Consider the following 9,053-nt stretch of genomic DNA (forward strand, 5'->3'; position numbering starts at 1 on the left):
TCAAGCAACGGTTTTGGAAGTCAAAGCGACAATTATGACTAAAAATAATTTGTAGATTTTTAATTTAGAAATTTATGTTTTTTTAAGTATTTATTTATGTAATTTTAATTTTATGTTATTTTCAATTTTTAGTTTTTATTTATGTAATTTTCAATTTTATGGTTAATGAAAACTTAAGTTTTATTTTAATTAATATTTCTTTTTTATTATATGTAATATTTTTTTAATTTAAAAAAAGTTGGACATCTTATTCATATGCAAAAAAAAATGATAAAAACCTATATAAAGCCTATATGACACCAAATGTTACGAATGACAACACATCCTTTAATGAATGGTTACATACACATCAATCTCAATCGCTAGAAACGATAAAATAAAACATGTTCCTATTTTTATGACGGAATGCAATAAAAATTGTTATTATATTATAAATAAAAAAATATTTTTTATATTGACATGAGAAGTTAACATGCTACTATTTTTTATAGATATATTCCAATAAAAATGGCTTGAGAAAATATAACATTAAGTGGAAATCAAGACATAAATACCACCAAAAAAAGCTTCCTATTATGAGTCGTCTCCACCCTTCAATTTCTTCATCATTAAATTTTATCAACTAAAAATAAAGATTGGAATTAAATTGCAGATATGGACATTTCATCCAAAGCGGACATTCTTGTGAACCGAATACTCTTCAAATCAACTTAACGCTACATAAAAAAAAGAAAAAAGGTTAGAGGGACCAATTAATAATTACCTACAAGTCACCCACGAGCGGAAGTTCATCGATTTTAGAAGTTCACCAATATACATTTAGGGGTATTTGTGAATGTTTATTAGTTTATTTATTTATTATTCTGAGACCCTCTACATCACTATAAAAGTATTTATCTTTCAATTTTATCAATATCGTATTGTAATTACAAATTTACATCAGTATCACAGTACATTTTCAAAATAGATCCCACTAACAAACTATAACTGATTTATAATTTTTATAATATATCTTATTTATTATAATTAAGGATCTATATTTACAATAGATGTCAATTCACATTTGAATATATATATATATATATATATATATATATATATATATATATATATATAAAGAGAGAGAGAGAGCTAGGTTATAATGTGGATGGACAACTATTGTACGGATGTGTAGACAATGCTATTCTATGAGAATTACTAAAAGATTAAATTGTTTAGTATTTGAATACGTTCAACCTCACATAATTATTGTCTTTTTCATTCATTCTCACTAATTGTTATTCATTTTTGTTCTCACACATCGTTTTTCACTCATTTTCATTCTTACAGAATACGACTCAATAAACATCCTGACAACATTCTAACAGAATGTGAATAATAAAAAAAGTATATAATAACCTTATACATGATTTAGTTGATTAGAATGTGTGATAATGAACGTCCGCACAATAGATGTCAATCTACATTTGAACCTAGCTCTCTCTCTCTCTCTCTCTCTCTATATATATATATATATATATATCCCTATTCTAATAAAAGAATAATTTTATTCTCCTTTTGACATGTGTCATTCTATTAGACATCCTAATTAATACATATTTTATTCTCCTTTTGTCATGTGTCATCTTAATATGTCCCCTAATTAATGCATGCCACTTGTCAACTCCATTTCAAATTTCAAATTTTAAACTTCTCACTCTAATTACATTAAATTAATAACATTAGAATAAAAATTAAAATAAAATTAATACAAATTATAAAATATAGTTTCATATATTTATTTTAATCAATGATTAAAATTTATATAACTAAAAAAATCTCTTAATTAATAATTTATTTAAAATAACTAATTAAATTTTTTGAGTTTTTACTATAAAAATTTAATCAATTTTGTAACCGTGGTTCCCACGGGTTATAAACTAATATATATATATATATATATATATATATATATATATATATATATATATATATAGAGAGAGAGAGAGAGAGAGAGAGAATGAGAGAGAGAGAGAGAGAGGAAAAATCCATATTTTTTAATTTGTTGGACTTGGAAAAAATTAAGAAAAAATGATTTTTCTCCTTTTTACATTTAGAAAAATTTGTTATAAATTTAACTCTTCTAAAATTAATGGGAAAATTATACTCAGACTATCTTCAATGAAAGTTTGTTTTTTTTTTTTTTTTTTTTGTTTTTTTAATAAATTATATGTACATATTAAATCTGGCTAATGTTAGGAACAATATAACGTATACTTTTTATGTTTTTTTATTAGCCCACATTAGTTTTGAAAGGTGACACTTTTATCCCTAAAGTATGGAAGCTGACACTTTTGGCCACAATACTTTGATACCTTTTGTTTTTTTAGTAAAATACACTTTTGGTCCCTATGGTATATCAATTTCACTACAAGGTCCAAAAAACAATCTTTTTTAATTTTTCGTCCCTATTTCACTTGTTGCTAGCATTTTAGTCCCCAGATTAGTAGCCATTCCAAGATGGGTTATAAAGACCGCTCAAAGTTATCAACGAATGTATGCATAGATTGGATTCATACAGTTATTTGTAATTTTACTAGCGTTCTATGTTTGAAAGATTTGAATATCATTGATTGTTGTTAAATATGAACTTCATCATTAATAGCTACTGGTAGACTCAAATGTTAAATATCTACATTAAAAGAAACAAAAGAAAATTAATCATTTAAATTCCTGATATACCCTTTGTAAAACTATTATGTTTTTATCAACTATTAGATATGATTTTTATTGTTAAAACACATAAATACACATAAACTTTTCTTTGAATTATACACAACGTATTTTCGATAATCTTTGTCAAATCTGCTATAAAACAATACCAAAAAACTAAAAAAAAAAAAAAAAAACACGACCCGGGACGAAGCCCGGATTTTTTACTAGTTATTATTATTTGGTTTTATGTTAATTAGTTAAAAGCATTATCGCATATAATTTATTTGTTTATTTTTATCTATTAATTAATATATGTTAAATTGTCAATAAACTTTTATACTTATTATATATCTAACCGTTAATTTTCACATATATTATACTTTAATTTTAAATATTTTATTGATTTTTCTAATTGACTACTCTTCTAATAAATATTAAATATTAATGACAGTTCATTTATATAATATAAAATTTATATTGATATTATAATATTTTAATCATTTTTTATTTTTATAATTATAATATAATAATTTGATTTATATCTTATGTATAAAAAATTAAGAACTGGTTTATTGTATCTATATTGTTGGTTGTTTGTAAAATTTTATATATAATGTATGTTTAAGAAATATAATACTTTTTAGATATCAAATAATAGATTGATTAATCTTTAAAAAAGAAACACTGAAAGAGTCTAATCGCTAAGGATGTCATTATTTATTGGAGTTTTGATTTTTTAACCATCGAAGTCTAAAAGTTAACTGGATTTCACTACTAAAGATCTACTGACGTTAAATTGAACCATAAAATTTGAGTTTTGACTCAGTTTTCCCCTTACGACCTCTTGTAGTCGGTTATCCGGTTTATCTGTCTACGTGACATCCTAAATAGACCATAAACTTCTGATCATACTAAATTAGATCCAGAACTGTGATTTTTTTTATTTATTAAAACTAAACTCAGTTTTAAGTTTTTTTTAAAACTAAATTCGTTTTAGGTTTTCTTTTTTCATATTTTATTAATTTTTATATTTATATTTATTATTTATGTTGACATTAAGTTTACTTCGAAAATAATAAATTATGTAAACATTTATATATAAATCTATTTATTATAATTTTGTAACAAAAAATTTATAGTGAAACCGATTGTTGTGTTCGCTGATGGTAACTAGATATGATGATGGTGGACTGGATTTGATTATTTACTTTTAATTGGCATTTTGCCTATGATATATATATATATATATATATATATATATATATATATATATATATATATATAATGTTGACAGTTGGTTTGAAATTGTATTATGAGGATAATACACCTTTATTAGCCTTACAACCGACATCAGAGGATGACTGCGTTGAGTGGTGGTATTATAACGCCACTTGGATTAATCGTGATGATTTACCTTTGTCACTATGGGGCATGCCACTGTCTCTCACACTTTCCCCATAAAAAATACCTAATTTTAAATATTTTATTGATTTTTCTAATTAACTACTCTTTTAATAAATATTAAATATTTAATGACAGTTCATTTATATAATATAAAATTTATATTGATATTATAATATTTTAATCATTTTTTATTTTTATAATTATAATATAATAATTTGATTTATATCTTATGTATAAAAAATTAAGAACTGGTTTATTGTATCTATATTGTTGGTTGTTTGTAAAATTTTATATATAATGTATGTTTAAGAAATATAATACTTTTTAGATATCAAATAATAGATTGATTAATCTTTAAAAAAGAAACACCGAAAGAGTCTAATCACTAAGGATGTCATTATTTATTGGAGTTTTGATTTTTTTAACCATCGTAGTCTAAAAATTAACTGGATTTCACTACTGAAGATCTGCTGACGTTAAATTGAACAATAAAATTTGAGTTTTGACTCAGTTTTCCCCTTACGACCTCTTGTAGTCGGTTATCCGGTTTATCTGTCTACGTGACATCCTAAATAGACCATAAACTTCTGATCATACTAAATTAGATCCTTAACTGTGATTTTTTTTATTTATTAAAACTAATCTCAGTTTTAAGTTTTTTTTAATATTTTATTTAAAACTAAATTCGTTTTAAGTTTTCTCTTTTCATATTTTATTAATCTTTATATTTATTTTTTATGTTGCCATTAAGTTTACATCGAAAATAATAAATTATGTAAACATTTATATATAAATCTATTTATTATAATTTTGTAACAAAAAATTTATAGTGAAACCGATTGTTGTGTTCGCTGATGGTAACTAGATATGATGATGGTTGACTGGATTTGATTATTTACTTTTAATTGGCATTTTGCCTATGATATATATATATATATATATATATATATATATATATATATATATATATATATATATATATATATATATATATAATGTTGACGGTTGGTTTGAAATTGTATTATGAGGATAATACGCCTTTACTAGCCTTACAACCGACATCAGAGGATGACCGCGTTGATTGGTGGTATTATAACGCCACTTGGATTAACCGTGATGATTTACCTTTGTCACTATGGGACATGACACTGTCTCTCACACTTTCCCCATAAAAAATACCTATTTTTTTCAATCACATGTCACCTTAGTTATCATTGCTATGTAAGAAAATTCTACACCAGATCCCAACACAGACCCATCACCATCGCAAATTTGACTACCAATAAAGTCTAGACTTAACCATCACATATTTTATCCCAGGCAGCGAAGAAATCAAATAAGGATCATATCATAATGAAGTTGTACCAGGAAATTAAGGAATCTTAGATGCAGCTGCTATTCGCTCATATTACTACAAAAATACACATATATGTTTCATACCAAGGTTAAGGATACCGGTAGACCCTTTGAAAGAGACACGTTTTGGCTGTTATGTACGGTTGTTTCCTCTTCGTTTGTTTTACACTTGTTAATCATGTTACCACATAGGATGTGGGCTCGTCACATGACGTAGAGATGCCCAAATCCTTAACTCAATTTTAGATGTTAAAGGACAAAAAGAATTGGGAATGAAATTTGACTAAGAAAAAGAAATTTTTAGAGAATAGCTTGCTATATTGTGAAATATGTTATGAATCGATTTTCATGTGAATTACGTATGATCTAAACTAGATTAAATGGATTCTAAAACTGAAGGTATATGTGAAATCAAATTAATATGAGTGGTAGGTGGGATAATATAGTGATATGTGAATCTAAATTCGTATATGAGAGTTTAGATTTACAAGATTTATGTGATTACGATAAAGACCAACTCCAAAAATTTAACTGTTATCCTGAAATAGGAACTCTGGGATATGGAGTCTAACTACTGAACATAGTGTTTCGAAAAAATTAGTTATTTTGTTAAACACGCCATATAAGAGTTAGTTGAATCAATTTCCCTAAAATAGATTTTGTTTCATACCATTAAGAAAAAATGGTTTTCTAAACAATTTTGGTAAGAGTTAGTTTAACCAACTTCTTATGTACTAAGTCAAATCATGAGGTTAGTGATCCAACACTTAATTCCATCATTGGATATAAGATCAATAAGTGATTATTACCAGCAACAATGATTTGTTTGACTCTAAATTAGTTATTAACACTGAAAAATTTATGATTCAAGTCTTCAACTCATCAAATGGAGCTATCGACCGAATTCCTCCATTAATAGGGAATAGAAGCTTCAAAACAACACTTGGATAGACATGTAAGCATTATAGAATAAGTTTTAAGTTATACTAATGATGTAGTGAAGAAAACTAACTAGAAACTAAGATAGAAACTCATTTAAATCTATAAAATATGGATTTAACTCCACACATCACAAACTAAGTAAAGGTATATCACAACCTAGGTAAAAGTATAATGAGATTAGGGAAGAGATATACCTCCTAAGGCTAGAAATTGATGAGGAAATATTTTTACTATGTCACAATATATACTTCAAGGCACCGTAACTCCTTTAACATTTTCAAATTTGAGGAGATCTACAAACCTCGATCGATTGTGGGGAGATGAAGTAAATGTATGCTTCTCCAATGGCTTTTTAGTGAGCCACTAACTTCCTTGGTCAACTCACTTAGTCAAACATGAATTTTAACAAATTGACGCTTTTAACCACATTCACATTTTTTTCTAATGAACAAAATTGCATGACTTCAATAATATTTTAGTTAACAATATAAATTTATTATATAAGTAATTATATATTAAATCATACAGTTGATTTATTTTGATTTTATTTCAAAAAAATTATTTTCACTAAATGCCGAAAACTTATAGGCCTTGGAAGAAGCCATTAGCTTTTTCTCGAGTTTGAATTTATAAGGTCACAATAATTATTGGGAACTCTGAAAAGGGTATAAAGTTATACGGGAGAAGTAATTTATGGTTCCTCGTTTTACAATCGAGACGACATGTCTATTAAACAAAACTTGGGGATCAAAGATGCAACAATGACACCTACTCCGCTGCTACTGATGTGCTGATTAGACGTCCTAAAAAAAATTAATATCCAACGTGACATCAATACTTATCATAACAGATTAAAAGATTAATTTAACCGACAAGAGTGTATTAGCATAATAAGTTGTATGTGTTCTTTTTGTATTGTGCCTTATGTTTAACCCTTTAGCTAAGTTAGTGTAACGCCCGTGTTTCTGGGCTAGACATTAATGTTGATGTAATAGTCTAGGTTAACCTTTGTAACTCATTTTCAAATAATAAGAATGTATTATTTGACTATTATGTGTTTTGTGCTTAATTGTGTGGCTGAATTGAATTAATAATAAAGATAAGCGTAAAAATAAAATGTTAGATAGAACCGATATCGATACATGAAGACGTAGTGGTCGTGACGAGGTTTCCGAATATATAACGAATGCCGAAATCCGAGCTATAACGAAGAAGTTATGACCTGTAGAAGTTTCGCGACAGAACCGGCACGACGCTGAATGACGTAAAATATGAATTTAAGATAGAGCGAGATCTAGCCTTAGTGATCTAAATGAAAGTCGTAGAATACGTTAAACCAAGAGCGTGCATAAAAAGAACGTCTAAATCTAACTTCGTATGAGGAAGTTATGATTTTTCTAAGTTTCAGCTTAACAGTGTACAGCCCGAAGTTCGAATATGAGATCGAGCGATATTTAGCCGAAACAATCTAAACGAGAATTGAAGATCTCGTGGACGAGAATTGAAGATCTCGTGGATAGTAGTCCAACGGTGAAAAGACAGACGAAAACTGACTTCAGATGAAGCAGTTATGAATTTATAACGGAGTTTTCCTGTCCCGACCTACTAAAAATAATATAATAAAAATATAATAAAAATAAAGTCAAAATTAGCCGACGGAGTCTAAACGAGAGTTGTAGAGCATAATCTCACTTACGCGTCGATATAAAGAACGTCGAAAACGGAGCTTGTATGCGAAAGTTATGAATTTATGAAGTTCGGGGTGCGAACCCCGATACTGTGTCAGAGTTCACGACGTGAATACAGTGTTCACGACGTGAACTCAGTGATTTGACCTTTCAGAGCCTGTCAGACGCAACCTGTGATGACGCATGCAGTGACGACTAAGTTCACGACGTGAGAACTTAAAATTCACGACGTGAGAGCTGAAAAATGGTCCTATAAATAGAATTCAAGGGGCAGTCGAGTTTGGTTGCTCAATCTCTTTTCTCTCACTCCCGATACTCTCTCTAAGCCCTATTTTAACCCCCCTAAGCCCCGTTATCATCCCGAGACCCGAAGCAAGTCCCGAAGCTCTGAAGATCCCGAGAAGAAAAGAGTTTCCGAGCCGAAGCTCTGCTCACGAGAAGCCCGGTGTGTGAAGATCTCCCGGTTTCACCGAAGAATACTACTTTTAGAGCCGTAGTGCTGTCCGATCATCTTCTGATCAAGTGAGTGTATATTCCCTTTCTTCTAACACATAGATATGAAGTATCTACTTTATAATACGTGTTACGTGTGTATAAATATACATGTATATATATGTTATCTGTTTATTTGGAATGAGTATTGAATGAGTATCTTATCAGTTTTTAAGTTGCATATGAATACATATGTATGTTGTTATCTACAAAAATGTTGGGTAGAACTTGGGGTAGATAGTTGATGTGTGATAAACTGATGAGAGGCCTCGATGTTGATGTTATTAATCTAGTCATCTAGCGGAGTATGGATGACGACCACAGACTCTTTCTAGACTGTCCGGTGGAACGCTGGCAGGTTCATAACCTGTAGGTGTTGTGAACGATGTGTTCACCGGTGTATTCTATCCCCCTCATGGTTGCCTTTAGGACATCTATTGTCAAGGAAACCCCTTTGCAGTAATGTCCATCCCGATG

Source organism: Lactuca virosa, chromosome 1, assembly GCF_052849685.1.
Source record: "Lactuca virosa cultivar CGN04683 chromosome 1, Lactuca_virosa_CGN04683_v6, whole genome shotgun sequence".
NCBI lineage: Eukaryota > Viridiplantae > Streptophyta > Magnoliopsida > Asterales > Asteraceae > Lactuca > Lactuca virosa.